Genomic DNA, 19,025 nt, shown 5'->3' on the forward strand with positions numbered 1-19,025 from the left:
AATGTACTAAAGTTGAAAATAAAGTTGGGTGCTGTATTAAAGTTCTCAAGAACTATAATAGCCACAGACATGCTTTTGGTACCCAAATGTCTGCAATAGCCCTATTTAAATCAACCTTGAATATTTTTATGTATCATAAAATATATATTTTCAAAGTTACGGTTCATAAACCATTTTGTTTGCTCTCCAGAGTCTGTAAAAGTACCTCGATACTGTATCTCAAGAACCCTAACAGATACATACATGTACTTGGTACCACAATATCCAAAATACCTAATTTTATATTCAACTTTAGTACATCTATGGGGCTGAAAATCAATGTATTTCAAGTTATAAAGGAAAAACAAATTTTTCCGGTGGACATCTTTAATTTTGGGGTCGTCATCTTGGAATTTCGCATGTAATTTAAAGAAGACTGGATTATATGGCTATAGTGGGGTACATGTACCAAATGTCATGCTTGTATCACTATTTGAACAATGTTTGCTATATTTGCAATTAACTGCTCGACTAAAGGTCATCCATGCTTTTATCTCAAGTAGACTTGACTATTGTAATGGTCTTCTGACTGGACTCCCCAAAAAGAGCATTAAACACTGCAGCTCATTTGGAATTCTGCAGCTCAGGTTCTGACCTGAACAAAGAGCTTTAGCATAGATTTTAAAGTTCTGTGACTGGTCTATAAATCACTAAATGGTTTAGGTCCTGAATACATGAAAGAAATGCTAATGGATATATAAACCCAGTAGGGCTCTGAGATCAACAGACTCAGGTCAAATAGTGGAGCACAGAGTCCAAAGCAAACATGTTGAAGCAGCATTTAGCTATTATGCTGCACACAAATGGAATAAGTTGCCAACAGAAGTGACGTCAGCCCCAAGTGTGAATGTTTTTAAGAGCAGGTTAAAAACTCTTCTTTTTTCTCATGCTTTTTAGAGCATTTCCACTTTTAAATGATATTTCTTGCACTGTACATTGTTTTAATTGTACTTTTATTTTTTTGCTCTTTGTTTTAATGTTAAGCTGTTTTTTTGTTTCTTTGTTTTTAAATGTTTTTAATCATGTAAAGCACATTGAGTTACCTTGTGTATGAAATGCGCTATATAAACAAATTTGCTTTGCTTTGCTAAATGGAGCAACACACTATGAATGTCTTCTTAAAAGAACTTTTTTTTTTTAGTATTAGTAGGATTTTTCCATAAAAATGTATCCCAAGGCCAACATCATTTCCTCCTCTTGTGTGTCCTGTTCGACGTTGCGTTGAGATGTTTCTTCTTCTTCGTTTTTGTTACATCACGTTTGATCTTGCGAGATTTCAGTTTTGGCGGACTCGATTCGAGATCGGTGGTGGAATAGAATTTTTGTGTGCGTAGTGTTCTGTGTTGAGATTACTGCAGCACCCCGCACACAGTACGACCCAAACTGTTAAATGCCTATTTTTTTTATTTTCATGTGTGGGTTCTGTAACAGATAAAAAGAAAAAGAAAAATCCCTATTGATGTACTAGGCCTTAGTTACCCTACCACTGTGGTTGAATCCTAATGTCAGTCTGCCAAAAGGTGGTATGGTACAATTGATTATGTTGCACTTTTAACAGCATTTGACAACAGAACTGCAGGAAAAGTGCACTGCCTGGTGAAAATTGGGCTTAAGAGGGCTTGACCTCTAGACTGGGTCACAGACATGACCGTGTTTAAAAACGTCTTGGGGATTAACTGCTTGTTGGGGCAGTCAGTCGACTCTCATCTCCATCCTGCTCTTTCTTCTTTTACAACGAGCACCTCAGTGAGCGAGTGCTGCGCGTGAGCCAGTCTGGGCTGAAGTTGTGTCCTGTTTGTACATTTGTGCGCTCGTGCGAGAGCGCGTGTGAATGAACGGCTCTTCCCCGGAGCTGCTGGGGGAGGCACCAGTCTGCGAAAGACCAGAGAGATGCCGGCCGACTAAACAAGAAAGTGACGTGTACGTGCATTGGAGAGTTTGCAGCCATGTACACTCAGGCAAAATGCAATACGGGCCACGATTATCCTCAGAAGGAGGGTAACGCAAACGACAAAGTGATGTTTGAAGGATGAAGGCGCCACCATGAAAGCAGCTGAACAAACAAGGGTGAGCAGTCACTTTGCAATGCATACATAAAACCTGCCTCATTAGCATACAAATTGAGATCAAAAGAATTTAAGAGCACTGCATTCTCAAACAAGTCCTTATCAGAATGAAGTCAAGTGAGCCCCTTAGACCTTTCCTATCCCTCCCATCTCCCATCCACTGCCAAGAGCTTCACCGGAAGTGCTATCAGTGCTCTCGCAGTCCGAATTCTTAAAAGATGGTCTCCCGTGATTACAGGTGTTATTGTTATTTGCCAGTACAGCAGTCCTAAAAAACAAAAAACAATCGGACTTTCTGCAGCACTGTGTTTTTCATGTCAGTATACCAGGCAATTTTCATCTTTCCAGGACATTTGCTCATAATGATTTCAAAAGGTTTGCCAGTCTATTCGGCCCTCTAGCAGTCACAATTTTCAACAGCGATCGCTTTCAAAGTTTTGCAGATTACTGTTTTGTGTGAGCACAGGAATTTTAAATATTTTTAAAGGTTATCTGGTGCATAAATCGCAGATAACGCCATTTGTTGTATCTCTTAAGTATAGATCTATCACTAACATTGACAAAGTTTGAGGGACTTTTGCTATATTTGCTGGAGAAAGAACCCTATTTATTTCAAAAGATATAAGACACAAGATGGCAAAGGTAAAAGGAGGAATTGTGGATTTTTTTTCTTGTCATCACTTGTGGTAAATTTTGTTCTCGTAAAATAGTTTTTCTTATAAAAAGAGCAAGAGCCATAGTTCCAATATCTGATTAAAGATAGTGGTCCTGAATAGTGGTCAAGGGTCAGATCATTGCATTCTATGTTACTTGTTAGCTATCTGTCAAATCCTCTCACACGAGAATTATCACTTTGTGGGGACAACGCTGTCGTCAAGCACAGTTTTTGACTTGAGAAGTGGTGATCTGATCTGATGACACAGCGGGGATACTTTGGTTTGTCACATCGCGTGAAGGACCCCCACTTCATTTTGAAAGGTGGCTGCCTTTAAGGTTAAGATTAGAAGTGCAGCGTTTTGGAGTAGACTACTAAGAGCAGAGCGCAGTCGCTGGTTCCTGGCGAAGGCTAAAATGAGCGAGACATTTCAGGTCATCCTCCATTTCCCTCGCCGGCTTTGAAGCTGCCACGGAGCTCAACGTGAACTATAATGCCGCAGACGCATCACACCGGAAACTGCACCGACGTGTGACATCATCAAAAGCAGACGCACTACTGATTGTAGTATCACGACAGACTTGAGCGCCTGTAAAGGAGAACATAAAAATGCATAAGCTCAGGACATCAATTGCGTTTTCCATTTGCAACCATTTGACGCTATTTCATTCATGACGCTATTGCCTGACAACTATCCTCAAACACCCGCGCAAATATTAAATAGGTCAGCGATTCCCAGTGTGCCGTGACTGATCATCGAACGTGCTGTGAGAAATTATCCATTCCAAAAGAAAAATGGTTACAATGTAACTTTGTTCATCTAGCTATGCCAGTGAGTTATCATGCCAGGCAGAACAATTAAATGCTGCGAATTGGTAGAGTGGATTGTCTAGTAACCAAAGGGTTGGCGGTTCGAATCCCGGCTCCGACTGTCTGCTGTTGAAGTGTCCTTGGGCAAGACAGTGAAGCCTAAATAGACTCCAGGAGGTCATTGTAAATGAGAAGCTGTTCTCAATGGCTTTAGCTGATTAAAGTTTTTTTTTTTTCATACAAATTGGCAATGAGTAAATTTAAAGCGCTAACCGTCGTTGCGGAGTGGAAAAAGTTGACACATCGACTTGTCTGTTCAAGCCCTAGTACTTGAGTAGATCTATTTTTAGGTATCTGTACATTACTTGAAAATGTATTTTTCTTAATCTTGATTGAGATCTTGGGGATTTATAAGGCGGGGAGGGGGGACGTAAAAAAACAGGGACAGCAGCAACATGCAGAAACGTGAACCAGGGAGCATTAACGTCAATGTCAGCATTTTGGGAGAAGCAACATATTTCCCATCCATGACTTTATTTAACAGAATTGCTTGTGCCAGCCTAAATACCACCAGCTTCTGGCTATTTTATGCAAATTGTTTTGTTGTTGTTGTTGTTGTTGTTGTGCCTATAGTTATCAAAATGGGTATTGTATATAATTGACAGTAAAAACTAATTGTTACTTTGTACTTCCGTAAAGGAGTCAAATCCGTACTTCTCCTTTTAGCAGTCTTTTTACACAAGTATTTGCACTTCTACTTAAGTACAGCGTGTCGGTACTTTTGCCACCTGTGCTCTTCATGTACTTCTAAAGCTAACCTTCTCTCTCCTTCTCTTCTTTTCCGCTTACTGGCGCAGTCATCCGCACCTTTTTTCTTTTACGGCACTCTCACCTCCCTTGTAAACCAGTGATTTACACTTGCACACTAAAAAACAGCTTGAGACAAACAAGCGTATTAAAATCACAAATGCTGAGGTGTTCAAAGTTGCAACAGCGCTGGGGCTCGTTTACTGAGGACACCAAAACTCGCATGTTGGTCTTTAATTACCTTTTGTTTGTTTTGTTGTTAGCGGGATTATGCGGTTACTATGGGATCCATTTCCATCAAACATTGTGGAAGGGATGGGCTCGGGTGAAGTAAGAACATTAAATTTAAATGTTATATGGATCAAAGTTGATATACAGGGTTTATTTTTTTTTTTTTTTACCTTTTGTCACTTTTGTTAATATCTGTTGAATAGTGTATTTTTCTTGTGAATGATACATTTCAGGCATATCCAAGAGGTGGCAATGAAGGTATATGTGGTGCATATACAAATTAGGATTGTTTGGCATTAGTGGATATTTATACGTTTCTCCCATAGTATTACCATAAAAGACTGAACTGCAGACTGAAAAGCTTATTTTCCATTTTCATCCATTTTGTGTCATCACTGTATGTTGTATCTGTGCATCCTTTATTTATGTTTGACTCACGTTTTAACAATTGGTTGTAACATATAGCCATAAGTATAACAGATATCCTGCTCTTAAAGAAGCATTGCCTTTACATTTGACCCCCCCCAAAAAAATCATCATAATGCACTGTTTAATGGCAATTTTTTTTGCCCAGTGAAATTAGACCTTTATTGTCAATCATCAGCTCGGTTCATTAAACCAAAGTAATGACAATCGGCTCGATTCTTGACAGTGCTATTCGCTCTTTGTCAAAATGAAACCAACAGAGCGGCGAACAGTGGAGCAACTAAATGTTAACTAAATAATGCGAAAAAAACACCATTTCATTGATTGCTTAGATGAGCACTCTTGGCAATACATACGTCACAGATGAAAAACTCAGACTTTACTTGGACTTCAGAACGTGGTAGTATTAATATCAGATGTTACCATAGCTATTTTTTTTTATGTTTGATTTTCATTTAAAAAATTATGTCACTTTTTTTTCCATTCGCCAGTATTACATAAAACTTGCTGTGCAATGCGCCCCTCTCAGCCCACAGACCACCTTTGGTGCTCTCCAGAGTGAAATTAAGCCCTTCCGAAACCAATTTACATTGTAAACACCATGCAAATCATGTTTGCTGTGTTGGGGGTCCGAAGGTTGCATGAGTGAGGGCAGGTGGTGGAGGGTGGTGTTGGTGGGGTGGGGGGTCTCCCTGGGACACCACACACACATAAACATGGCACTACACCCTGCACCCACTGCTGGCATGCCCCCCCTCGGAGACAGTGCCCACCTCCTTGACCTCCTCCAACGGACTTGTCAAAGGGAATTTAACACGAGGGTTCCAAATTCCTCTGAGGTGATAATTATTGTAGCTGCTGACAGGGGGGTGCATCATGCGCAGCGTAAACAAGCAGTGGGTGTCACCCTGCCAGCCCCCTCCCATCACACCAACAGTATGCTCGGCCGTGACCTGCGTAAATGATGCCATTAGGCCCGGTGTGACAGTGTGTCACCTACGGCAGTGACAATTTGGCGTCTGGGCTCCCAGGTGTCTCGTTTGAAAACTCACAAACCATCAGTGGCGGATGGTCAATAAGGGCGCAAGGGGGCGTCACCCTACCGGTCAGCTGAGTCACACTGAATAAGCAAAACAAATAAAAATACAAGTTAAATAATGAAAATGAAATACTGTAATAAAGATATTACATATTATATGGACAGTATATAGGATAAACAGTACAAAATGGCTTCGTTTGTCGCCCACGTCTCATTTCATGATGTCACTTCCGCTTTGGGCGCATTCTGCAGACAGCAGACGTGGAATATTTATTGATTTGAAAGCAATTTGTAATGTAAAACACGATTTATTGTTGCCCGTGTTCTGAAAGCAGCCCTCGCTTTTTGGCTGGCAGAAGAATGGAGGCTGTATGGTCGAGTGGGAGGACCACTGGCGTTAACTGTGGCTGCCTGGCAGATGATGATCGTAACATTGTGCTGATGATTAAATGGAAATGTCTTTCATAATCCAAATGTCATGTAATAATTTTGTTAAAACTCAACTCAACTTTATATGTATAGCACTTTAACAACAACAACCTCAGCTTGAACAAAGTCAGGTACTGATTACTGAACATAAAACATAAGACAATACCATGGTATACTGTATACCACAGGTGTCAAACTCGAGGCCCCGAGGCCAAATGCAGCCCACTACATCATTTTATGTGGCCGACTAAACCAAATAAATCGTGTCTGCCTAATTTTTCATTTTGACCGAACTTTTACTTTTAGCATTATTTTCACCAAATCCCTTCTTAACGTTATATGAATAATAGTTTTTTCGTGACGTCATGCACCTCTGAACATGGCCGCGGCCACCGTGTTGGAAGTCAAAGAATTGTTTTGGTGCTTTTTGAATTTTTTAATAGATACAATAAATTTCATAGCCAACCTAAAAAAAATGGTGAATTACTGTGAGGTGTTTGGCTGTAATCAAATCAAATGATTTTGAAGTCGTTGTGAAAAACATACAGTATGTTTTAACAGAGTTGCGATTACTATATTTCCATTTCCAGGTATACGACTGCCACATTCCGACTTTAAAGGTTGATGCAAATGACAGTGGTAAATTAGTTCTTATCACGTAAATCATAATAAAATCTGTGATCGAGACACACAAAAAAAAAAAAAAAAACAGCAACTCCAGAGTATTTTTAAAGCATGGCAATAAAAATGTGCCACATTTATTATCGTTAAGAGAATTGTGCGTGCCTAGATCTTGTGTGTTGTTCGTGGTGGTACGTTTATTTATGGCAGCATGTTATTTCCTTGTCTTTTGCCCACGTGTTTTAGCCCCCCTGCCAGCACCACCACACTCCCGCAGCCACACACCAAGACTTGGGGAGGTTATAAAAGTGGAAGGGGTGATTAAGAGGCAGGAATAATGGCCTCCACAAAACAAAGAATGTGTTTAATTGCCACAACGGCAACGCAATACGTCTTAATCGGACTACCGTGGTCAATATCGCAAATCATCTTTTCGGCTTATTTCTCAGAGATGGCAAAACATGAGAAGAGCACAGGCGGGATGCACTGTAGCCGCATGATTTATGTCTGAGGCCGACCCGGGAGGATTTAGGCTTGAGAGTAGCTACTGACCCGCACATCAGTTCTGCATTGTTGGACTTTAGTGGATCCTTCTAAATCCTGGATTAGAAAAGTTAAATATACAAACACCTTCACCTCTCGCCGCTCTGAAACATCCGCGAGTGAGGAAACGGTCAGTCAATCCCGTCTGCTAAGCATGCCCAAAACCTCATCACTTTTTGTTACGCCTTCTTTTCAGGGTTTTGTGTGTTGGCCTGCTCGCCGCTTGCTGTAACCGTCAGGAATCAAGTAGCGAACCGGACATATCTGTATGAGGAAGGATATATATATATTTTTTTTTTTAATGGAACATTTTCAATACATTTTGGCCTGTAAAAACACAAGTAAATTGCATTTTGAGTACTGAAAACTGTATTTACAAAAATGCACATACTCATTGTTAACATCTTTTAACCACTTTTTAAAATGTGAGACCCCACGCATGACGAGGAAGAAATCGTCATATGCGCTTGTTTCTTTTTTAGACCATTTTATGATGTTTGTAAACTACAGGTGCCAGGATACTTCCAGGTAGCAGAAAGTGACTGACTACTGCTGACTTGAACTGAAAATGACAAAATTGCGACATGAGATATACTGTATGTCAAAAAAGGTTTAGATATTTTTTTCAATTCCAGGCGAGCCTGTTGGTAAGGAGGCTAAATTTAGTGGATGTCATAAGTAGTCGAATAGAAAAGATCGTAAGACTGCCTGGTTGTATGGTAGCCACTTCTAACTGGAAAGACTGGGAACCGAAACTCCATCATCTGGTTTGTGAAAGGAATTTTCTCATAGGTATGTAAAAAATATCGGGTTAGGTTGTTTGTGAGTACTTCAGCAAAACGTACTGGCTCGCCTGCTCGTCGACTACAGCGCACTATCCATTTGAGCGTCAAAAGAACACGATTGTAAGGCCACTGTAAACTGGCCCGTTGGAAAACGAGATGCCAAAAAACCTGCTTAGCGATTAGTCAACTTCAAGCTTTAAATGTCAACTTGTCGACTAGTCGAGTAATCCGTATCAACCCCGAGTGAGAGGGGTATTTTAAGGTTTAAACTATTGTGAAAATATATATATATATATTTAAATGATCTCTGTATCGCGGAGCTTTTAACCTATTGCGTGTTGGTCTGGAATGTAACACTGTAGATGTTTGAGTGCCCCTTTCCATGAGTTACTTTCTTCAGGCTTTTGATTGGCTTTTGATTGTATCTGTGGACATAAGCTGTATTTTACGGTTACACCCCACCGTAACCATAGTAACCATTCAGGGGATGTGGACCTGTGCACTCCAGCTAGCATCCATTCTGCCAGCCCAAGGGTTCATATAGACAACATATGTAGTCATTTTTATGAGTGTACTTGTACGCATTTTGCATCCGTTGTGCGGGCATCGTGTTTGTTCCTAATTGAGAGCTAAGAAACAACAACAAAAACAAAAGGTTGCCTTTAAAGTTAGCCAATAAATATCTTGCCTGTAATGTTAAACACCTGCCTATAAAGCCCAGAGGAATGCTAAATGAAAGCCAGTTTCAGATCCTGTCTCCTGTCTGGGGTCTCACGTCAAGACAGCAGGATTTGTAATGGCTGTAACCAGGATTATTGAGTTCAAGCAGAACAGCCAGGAAGTACGGAGAGAAGAGGGGAAAAAGAAAAAAAAAACGTCACACAGTGGCCAATTCTCCTCCCATAACGGACGCTGCAATGGCTCGTGGATTATGCCTCCATGTAATTGCACAGAAGAATCAATGTGACAACTTTTAGCATCAAATATGTCAAAACCCATCATGGCGGCATTTCTTCACCGCTGCTTTTACAGCCCGCTGATCAAAGCGCCTCACGGGGGTGCTGTATAATAGTAGTGGACACACAAAACAAGTGCTCTTTGTGGGAGCGTGAGCTTGACGCGCTACGACAGATGACCACTGCGGTTTTAAACACGCTGATCTTCTGACCCCCACAAACACAAAAACACACGCACGCACACATGCACACACACATGCACAGTAGCATGTAAGGCAGCAAGAGGCTAGCGGCGAGCATGTGACCATGTAGAATGTGGAGATGATGTAGCGCGGCCTCATCTCTGGTTTCCATTCCTCTGCGAGCCCCTGACGCCCGCTCCCCTTTGCACCTGTCGAGCGCCAATAGACCCCCCGCCCGCGCTCTGTCACCACAGAGAATATACGCCCCTGCTCCATCGGTCCAGTCCGCCTAATTACTCTCAAACTGGCCTCTCGCAGGCCCAGCTCGTGCGTCGTTTCCTCACCTCCGTCTCCTCTGGCCTAATATGACTGAGTGCGTAAGTGGAAGCCAAGCGTTTATTTCCAGTGTCGCGGGCCGCCCCATTCACCCGGGGAGATTAAGCGCTGGCGTCTACACGCAAGCCTCGGATAATGAAGCTATCAGTGCGGACCGACGGGCGGGCGGGCGGACGGGCAACAGCAGTTTGAGTTCCACGCACACACAAGTAATCTTTTTTTTTTTTTTTTTTTTTTTTAATAACCTGTCCTGTTCAGCTGCATGGCCTTGCAGAATGGTAGATCTGTATGCCTTTGTGCTGGAACAGTTTTGCAACAGCAGAGTTTAAAATACTCCCTCTGTTTATTTTTCAAATTTTGTATTATTCTGTTGTTTATTGAAAATGCAGCCGGACAGAAAAGGCTTTTAGGGCGGGACAGACAGAGGGAAAGAGTGGACAGGGGGACTAGGAGTGAAAACCACAGCAGAACAATAGCGAGACAGTCTTGATATTTGAACATAAGTAAAATTCCAACAGTTATTTGGAGATTGGGGACACCCGGTAAAGACATGCGATAAATAACCAAGAGAACCAGATAAGAGAGGACAGAGAAGGACAGCACAGGATGTGGGAAAATGAGCAAGGCACTGTTACTGGTGAGTAGTGCGGTGAGATTCTTTTTTAGTGTCTAAACGCCTGTAAGAACCTGTGAGTTGATATGTTAGTATAACCTGTGGTGTTATTAGTGATCCTAGCACAAGTAATTCAAGTCTATAGTTTCAGTCAAACTTTTCAGTGAATGAACACAATATCACATGCATGTTAGTCAATTGGTGTACGGAGTTGCTGTGCCGGCGCACAGAGGGAGGGTGAGTCTAACACCCCCTCACCCCCAGATACCCCCCACCCACAATGGGGGGGGGGGGGGAGTCAGCGAGCCCGTCCACTAGGGGACCCAACCGAGGGGACGCCAACGACCACCCAGGACCCAGGGAGGTCCCAAGCCCACTCCACCCCCCACCCAGCTAGCCCACCACGACCACCCCCTCCCCGATAGATAGATAGATAGATAGATAGATAGATAGATAGATAGATAGATAGATAGATAGATAGATAGATAGATAGATAGATAGATAGATAGATAGATAGATAGATAGATACTTTCATGCATGACTTTCAGCTTTCTTGACTGAAAGTTTGTATTGCAATTATCCACTTTTGTCCCATTTCTAAATCCAATTGCTACCGAAAATATGGCACGCTACGAGGCGCAAAGCAGCTCACAAGCGGTAGCCGTGTGAGAGCGATACGAGGGCAGCGGTTTGAAAGTGGAAGCCGTGCCTCTTTAAGGCCATAAATAATAATTATGAGCAGTTAAATATGACCTCTCCAGTGAGGCCCAAGTGCCGCAGAACAGCAGGTGCTGAGGTTCCTCCAAAGTTTTTTTTCCATTTTGGGGTTGTGTGTTCCACTGGGGGCAACCGTTTTATTGACTCTGAAGAGGCTGTTAAACAATTTTGAGTGTAGATTTTATTCAGACGTGCATAGCTATTTATGTGTGGCGTTCTATTATTCGGGGCAGCTGATACAAGATAACTGCAATATAAATTTGCTCAGAAATCAAATTTGAATGCAAAGAGAAATTCAATTGAGGACCTTAACTAAAGTTAACACGTATAATCAAGCAGATTTTCTGCTCCGGCCTTGTGGAGGGGAGTTCCCATGTTTTGTCCGGGTACGCCGCCCTCATCCCACATTCCAAAAATGTAAAACTAAATCTTTAATTAATTTCATAACGTTTCATCAGAAATTGCGTGTGAATGTTGAGAGGTTCGCCAAAAAATGCCCCAAAAATAAATGGCATAAGGACATTAAAAATTATTAGAACCTCACGCATATTAATAGCGTTCCCTTGATAAAGCCTTGGCTAATAGGACAGTAGCAATTGGTGTCAAGGAAGTATGTTGAAGTGATGCACCTTGACTGATTACGAACTTTGTATGTTGAGGTAGGAGCTAAGTGTAATCTCGGTTGTTAGTAGAAGTTACAAAGACTCTTGGCTGCATGTGTATGTCCTTTTTTTCCCTTTTTTTTTCAAATCGAAACATCTGTAAGCCATTTATTTTATATGGTAATGTTGTAATATGAATAATATGAATGATATTAATCTGTTTGGGGAGCATAATTTGTGGTACGTTTAGGGTTTAAACTTTTAATACAATGGTACCTTAACTATCATGTTTAAGTCATTATGTGACCAAGCTCTTAAAATCAGTTCACTGGTACATGAATCCTTGACTTATTGCAGGGGGTTAGGTTCCTGGACCACCGCCGCAACAGCTGAAATCCACAAGGTAGCGACCACATATTTTGGGGGATTATTTATACATATTTTAAAGCCATATGAACCTCTCCAGACTCTTTTTACTGTTCCCCACACTCCTATTAACCTGTACCATACTCTTATAAACACTTTTTAGACTCTTAAACACGTTTTAAAGTTGTTCCTTGTAATGTGTTTTAATGAATTGTTCTTTTTTTTTAACAATTCTTTTTCAATGTTTTAGGCTCGGAAACATTTAACACAAAAAAGAAATTGCAGCATCCACTCAAAATCGCACAATATGGCGAATTATCCACGATATGAATATGAAAAAAAATATTCGGAATAGGCGAACAGCAATATAGCGCAGGAACAATGGATATCAAGTCAATTTTCCCCATTCTAATTAATTGAAAAGCCATTAATCCATTCTAGACTACCCCCCCCAAAAAATATGAAGAAAAATAACATTGTATTTTATAAAACGCTGGCACATTTATGACACATTATTGAAGATAATGTAAAGATATAAAAAGTGCAATTACAGTACACACTGTACTATTTGTTTGTTGGATGGTTGCCTTTAATGGGTGCGGGCTAGTGAGTGACAGCATGGACTGGAGTGGCGTGTTATTCTGCGTGTGAGTGTGCAGCTCCTTGCAAGTGGTTTCATTTTATATTTATGAACGTTTTGTATTTTTGGATGGATGAGGGGTGCATTTTTGTGAATTTTTGAATGGGTTGGGTTGGGGTTGAGTAATATATAGTATAAAATATATCTCCAAGGAAAAACAATTGAGTGTTCAATAGAATATTTATAACTTGATATAGTGGTACTTACAAATAAATCTGTTGAATTGTCATGCTTTTGGCTTGCATGTCTTCTTATGACAAAGCAAAATGTTGATTTTCATGCTTGTTTCAGTGTTTGCAAAATTTATCTGAAAACGTTCTGGAAATTTACCACCATGCTGCCTGCCCTGACATAAATTTCCAAAATTTGTAATCCTTTTTTTTTTTTTTTTTTTTAATTTTCCGTTTTGTTGCCAATGTGATGGTGCTGCGTGCCGAGCAGCCTGCAGATACCCTAACATGAGAGAGCAGACATCACGTGACTGCAGCACTTTCTGTCTGGGTGCACGTCAGGGTCTGGCTGACTCTTCCTCCCCGGTGAGGAAAAGGAGGAGGAGGCAGACGCACACGGAGGGCGAATAAAAACACGCCATCCGCATGCATGGCGAGACGCACACGGGACTGTCATGCAACTTGGATGCTCTGAGGACGAGACGGAGGAGATTGTTCAAACAAAATGCGCGCGCGGATTATTCATCATGATCCCTCCTCCTCATCCTCCACCTCACAGTCAAAACGAGGATGCTCTTCGTTATTATGGCACACAACAAAATTATTAGTTGCTACGACAGTTCTCATCACGACGAACATGAGAGATGCGCAAAGTGCGGCCATATGGGAAGTTGAATGAATCGGAGACAAAATTGGGGAAAGAAAAAAAGAGCGACTCACTCAGCTTCCAGTGCGCACGTCTGTCTGGCTCCTCCACTCAGCATCATCCTTCATCCAGCATCCTCCCGTCGTAAAAACTAAAAATAAAAATAAATAAATAAAACAACAACAATCCAGTGCTGGACATCCGACACACTCCGTCCTGCGATATGTTATTTATTTTTGAAATTTTTTTTTTTTGTTTTTTTACTTTTTAGTCCCATTGATGTCACTTCCTGTAAGGATGGTGCCTGGGGATATCGTGGGAAGGGGGCATTCCAAGGTCAACAAGTTCACGGCGGAAGAGATGCAGAGGAGAAGAGATTTTTAAAAAAATATTTAAAAAAAAAAAACCACTGAAAAAGACACAAAAGGATCATCCCGTCCATGCGGGCGCATTCTAGCTGTGTGCTATACGTTTTATATAACACTGACATCTACATCGTTCCCACTCCCACCCCCATCCACCTCCGTCATCACGCCTGCCAGTTGCACTTCCTTGTCATGATTATTCAATCGTGGAAGGCGGAAACATCACTTTGGACAAATACAATTGACACTCAGTTCAATAAAACTATCAAAACTGCACTCAATAATATTCTACTGTGTGAAAACATGCAGTGATTAAAGACAATGTAAAGAATTAAACAGTTTTTGACACCTTTTTTTGGCTGCAATTCAATGGACGTTGTGCTGCTCCTTCTGGTGTGAGCGCCTTGGGCACCAGGGGGCAGCATAATACAGACATACGGAGGTACATGGAAACGGTCACTCCTCAATAAACTGCAATAATCTAAATTCACAAAACGTGCATGTTAGCTTGATTGAAGACTAAATTGTCCTTGACTGCTGTTGTTTAATGGCACAATCACCAGACAGCGACTGGTACCCGATTTTCCGGGTTGTGCCGCTGTGGTCACAGATATGAAGACTAGATCCGGCCAGCCGAGATATGGAAGCGGCGGCCATGTTGGCAGGGGCGACGTTCCCATCGAAGCCAATGCATGAACATTATCTTAGCGTCGCCGTAGGCACGCAGCTCAAAAGGGGCGTGTCGTTTCTAACTATTCATATCTGCGTCTGTTGTTCACTCGAGTTTACTCTCGTTTCATCTCTCGAACGTTCGATTATGATTTTGGTACAGTACACTGTTGTTTTTTTTCCAGACCTTCTTTATGGCATCCAATCGTAACGGAGGTGGGAAAAGGAAGCACGCTAAACTCGCAGCTCATTAAAGTGTAAGTATTAGACCATCACAGCAGTATTTAAAGGTACGTTTAGGTCAACTTTAAAACTTTTCAAACAGTTTTTAAGATTATTTACATTTCTTCTTCTTTTCGTTTCGGCTTGTCCCTTTAGGGGAAGCCACAGCGTGTCATCCTTTTCCATGTAAGCCTATCTCCTGCGTCCTCCTCTCGAACACCAACTGCCCTCATGTCTTCCCTCACGACATCCATCAACCTTCTCTTTGGTCTTTCTCTAGCTCTCTTGCCTGGCAGCTCCATCTTCATCATCCTTCTACCAATATACTCACTATTTCTCCTCTGGACGTGTCCAAACCATCGAAGTCTGCTCTCTCTAACTTTGTCTCCAAAACATCGAACCTTGGCTGTCCCTCTGATGAGCTCATTTCTAATTTTATCCAACCTGGTCACTCTGAGAGCAAACCTCAACATCTTCATTTCCGCCACCTCCAGCTCTGCTTCCTGTCGTCTCTTCAGTGCCACTGTCTCTAATCCGTACATCATGGCTGGCCTCACCACTGTTTAATAAACTTTGTCCTTCATCGTAGCAGAGACTCTTCTGTCACATAACACACCTGACACCTTCCTCCACCCGTTCCAACCTGCTTGGACCCGTTTCTTCACTTCCTGACCACACTCACCATTGCTCTGGACGGTTGACCCCAAGTATTTAAAGTCCTCCACCCTTGCCATCTCTTCTCCGTGTAGCCTCACTCTTCCCCCACCACCCCTCTCATTCATGCACGTATATTCTGTCTTACTTCGGCTAATCTTCATTCCTCTGCTTTCCAGTGCATGCCTCCATCTTTCGAACTGTTCCTCCACCTGCTCCCTGCTTTCATTGCAGATCACAATGTCATCTGCAAACATCATGGATTCCAGTCTAACCTCATCTGTCAGCCTATTCATCACCACTGCAAACAGAAAGGGGCTCAGGGCTGATCCCTGATGCAGTCCCACCTCCACCTTAAATTCGTCTGTCACACCTACAGCACACCTCACCACTGTTCTGCTGCCCCCGTACATGTCCTGTATTATTCTGACATACTTCTCTGCCACTCCAGACTTCCGCATGCAGTACCACAGTTCCTCTGTGGGTGCTCTGTCATAGGCTTTCTCTAGATCTACAAAGACACAATGTAGCTCCTTCTGACCTTCTCTGTACTGTAAAAAAGCAAAAATCCAACAGCAACAGCAAAACTGCACCCAACAAATCAGTTTGTTTTCTTATCAACACAATTTGCCGCGGCACATCCAAATGACACACTTTCTGTATCGGTCACATGATTTTTTTTTTCTTAAAGCGATACACGCACCAATACGGGGTTTCACTCTTGTGCGCTCAGCACAATGCTAACGCACTAGTGTTGTTCCTCCCTTCACTAGTTTGCACTAGTGTAGAACTGCATTGCATCATTCTTGGAGGTGTTTTCAATATTTTGTCCCTTGAGTTTGACATTTGCTTTACATGCCCCCTCGGTTGATTTACTGATCTAATGTGACCTCCAGTTTTTGTGCCACTTTGATGTGAAATATTTTTCCCCAAAAGTTGCGAATTCACCGGGAATTGAAATTGTAAGATTGCATGAGATATTAGTGTTGCCCATGCGACCCTTGTTGAGCCAGGGCACATTTTTGACATTGGAAAACTCACGACACACTGCCAAATCAAAATGTCAAAAAAAGTCTTTGCAGTGGTGCCTTGACTGACAAATGCCCCCAACTTCTGAGTTTTCCGAGTTACGAGCCGTCGCTTGGTTGATGTTTTTGCTTTGTGTTAGGAAGCCAAATTTTTAATTACAAGCAAGTTTCAGATATCCCGCCGCTTGAGGTAAGTGGAAAAAAACAGTTGAGCGACAGTTGCCGATGCACTTTCAGCCGTTCATTGAATGGGACAAGCAGTCAAACACACAAATACAAAATGAAAACACTCACAAGGAGCATGGAGAAGACACTAACACTGAACTAATTGTGTGATAAATGGCGAACCGAGTCAAAGCTCCTGACATCACTCACTCGGCCACGCCCCTTAAAGGCACACAAATGTACCATGAATGTTTTTGGAATGGTAGGAAACCGGAGTGTCCGGGGAAAAAAAACACGCAGAAACAGAAAGTACATGCAAAGTCCACAGGGGAAAACAGGAGCCCGGATCGGAACCCTCAACCTTAAAACTACGAGGTGGCTGTGCGAACCATTAGAAACCATTGTAACAGTTTATTTTTATACATTCTCTTATAAGGTTTTATATTTACATATTAAAATACAGACCTACTTTAAAAAAATATATTTTAAAAAACGTAGCAAAATTTTGTGGTTGTTCCATGGAGGGCCTGGAACGAATTATTTGCATTTCAGTTAATTTCAATGGGGAAAATGTATTTGATATACAAGTGGTTGGGAATCACTGGCGTACCCAATTAACCGTCTATGGGCAACACACAACTTGCGCTTGATGGAAAGAGTTCCTTCACACTGGCGTCTGCTCTTTTACCTTTGAACCCACACCCAGCAGCCCATCTCTGATCTACACGGGGTCTACTCTCTCATGCCGCTTACGCCGAGGTGATAGATGACCACCGGCATGCCAATAGTGCACAATATTTCAATTTCCTGCGTGGAAGAAGGAATTTGAGAGGTTGCGAGAAGTTCACGAGCACAGTGTGGTGCCTCCCGCTCTCACAACAAGGCTTGACAATTTACTGAAGACCACGAGACCAAAACATCAGGCTGGAGAACATTCCAGAAAGTCGGGTCCTCCATGTGTCAGGGCAGACCCCCGCTGCATGATGAACAGCAGCGCCGAGGACTTTGACACGAGGGCCAGCCTGTCGGTGAGCGAGTTTAACGTGGAAAGCTTTTAGAATTTTTTTTTTTATTATAATGATGTGAAATACAGATTTTATTAGGACTGGTGTGACTTCATTCACTGAAAAAAAAAAAACATGGTTAAATAAAACAAAACAATCCAAATTTCTTCATTCTTCTTCATTCTTCATTTAAATTATTTGATTGGGTTATGCAAAACTTTTTTCTGTAGGGTAAAGAAAACTAAAATGTTTCATGTTTTTTTCTGAATTAAACATTTTTGCAAAACTTTATTGGCTGGAAAAGACATTTACAAGCAATATGATATGATTCCCCCATGACCCCGACACAAAAAGTACACTAAATCTAAAAATTGGGAAACTTATGCAGTAGTGTGTTAATAAAAGGAAATTATTTTTAAATTATTTTATTAAGGAACATTTTAAAGCTTTTGTTTCCAGTTGTAAATCTCCTTTTGTGTCAGTTTCAAGGAAAACATTCTGTATATGGGTGTATGGTGCGGGGGATACCACTCACTTTTGTTACATGTAATTATGCAGTTTCAATATTTTGTGTATTTTTATTAACCATTTTCTATTCATATTATATCATTATAAGTAATTATATGTTAACTTTATTGTTATTTGGGGGTGTATGTACCGCAATAAATAAAATCTATGTACTGTATTTCTACTAGTTTGAAATTGTCCTTTACAACCAGATGTGTTTGCTCAAAAAAAAAATCCTTTTTTTAAATTTTTGTCATGGTAAAACTGTATTTACCTCAACGTTTAAGTCACAAAATGTCAGGGTTAACGACACACCCTATTGTCCATTGTCACACATTTTTATAGCTAAAGTGTTAGCACAAGGCTCATGCTACTATGGGTGAGTTACGTTCTTAATGAACAGCAAACAGCAAAAATGAAGGCATGCAAAAGAGTGAATGGTGTGTGCACAAGAGGACATGACACAGCCGCGCGTGTGCGTGCGTGCGTGCGTGCGTGGAGTGTAGTAGTTTCTGATTGGTTGTGACTCTGCTTTAAAGGCCTGCTATTGGTTGGCTGAGTAAGAGGGGTTATAATATGCAAGTACAGGCAAGAGGCAGGCACTGCGACCTAGCGGTGGAAAAGGAGCTTTGTGTGTGTGTGTGTGTGTGTGTGTGTGTGTGTGTGTGGTGCAGAGATGTAAGATCACACATATATTACATATAAATAAAAACACACCTTTCAGTAATGTTT

The 19,025-nt window shown here is 41.5% G+C and overlaps 2 long non-coding RNA genes across 3 annotated transcripts in view; one reads left to right on the top strand and one right to left on the bottom strand.

Moving 5' to 3' along the window:
* The window catches only part of LOC133484992 (uncharacterized), a 167,664-nt gene extending 153,767 nt beyond the window's left edge, over positions 1-13,897 (bottom strand). Inside the window, exon 1 of the long non-coding RNA XR_009790570.1 lies at positions 13,754-13,897. This is a non-coding gene — a long non-coding RNA (uncharacterized LOC133484992). The remainder of the gene's footprint in view (positions 1-13,753) is intronic.
* On the top strand, positions 1,782-18,237 carry LOC133484991 (uncharacterized). Of its 2 annotated transcripts, XR_009790568.1 has the most exons (4): positions 1,782-2,106; positions 14,899-14,970; positions 15,092-15,121; positions 15,216-18,237. It is a non-coding gene; the product is annotated as an uncharacterized LOC133484991 (long non-coding RNA). The 2 variants fall into 2 exon arrangements; XR_009790569.1 differs by having other exon boundaries at positions 15,092-18,237.
* The last annotated feature ends 788 nt before the right edge of the window (positions 18,238-19,025 follow it).

Source organism: Phyllopteryx taeniolatus, chromosome 10, assembly GCF_024500385.1.
Source record: "Phyllopteryx taeniolatus isolate TA_2022b chromosome 10, UOR_Ptae_1.2, whole genome shotgun sequence".
Classification (NCBI taxonomy): domain Eukaryota; kingdom Metazoa; phylum Chordata; class Actinopteri; order Syngnathiformes; family Syngnathidae; genus Phyllopteryx; species Phyllopteryx taeniolatus.